General features: G+C 44.4%; 1 non-coding gene across 1 annotated transcript; it reads right to left on the bottom strand.

The window, feature by feature from the left end:
• Window positions 1–228: 228 nt before the first annotated feature.
• LOC150038152 (small nucleolar RNA R71) lies at window positions 229–332 on the bottom strand. Its single transcript, XR_016527430.1, has one exon. It is a non-coding gene; the product is annotated as a small nucleolar RNA R71 (small nucleolar RNA).
• Window positions 333–482: the final 150 nt, after the last annotated feature.

Raw genomic sequence — 482 nt, 5'->3', positions numbered from 1 at the left:
TCGTGGTGAAGATCCTCACGCCTACATGAAGTGTTTCCTGGAAACGTGTAACTCATTTGTGATTCCTGAATCACCTCAGAGGCGATCAGGCTGTCTTTGTTCCCATATTCTTTGCATGATGATGCAAAACAATGGGTAAGCTCACTGGAGCTTGGTGAAATCACCACCTGGGAGAAGTTGGTGGAGAAATTTATGCAAAAATACTTCACACCTACCACCAACGTGAGAAGGCGTTGAGAGATTATGAACTTTGAACAAGAAGAAGCTGAGACCTTAAGCGCCGCATGGGAGCGTTTTAAGCGATTGGTCAAAAATTGCCCGAACCATGGACTACCAGTAACTATCCAAATGGAGACTTTTTATGGTGGATTGAATAGAGCATCGTAGATGGCAGCAGACACAGCGGCGGCTGATGGAATTATGGATAAATCTTACACTGAGGCTAAAGAGATATTAGACCGCATTGCTAAGCACAACATGGA

Source organism: Benincasa hispida, chromosome 1 (assembly GCF_027475165.1).
Source record: "Benincasa hispida cultivar pf3 chromosome 1, pf3_genome.v1.1, whole genome shotgun sequence".
NCBI classification, from domain to species: domain Eukaryota; kingdom Viridiplantae; phylum Streptophyta; class Magnoliopsida; order Cucurbitales; family Cucurbitaceae; genus Benincasa; species Benincasa hispida.
The sequence above is the reverse complement of the archived record's forward strand: the minus strand, read 5'-3'. Positions and strand labels throughout refer to the sequence as shown.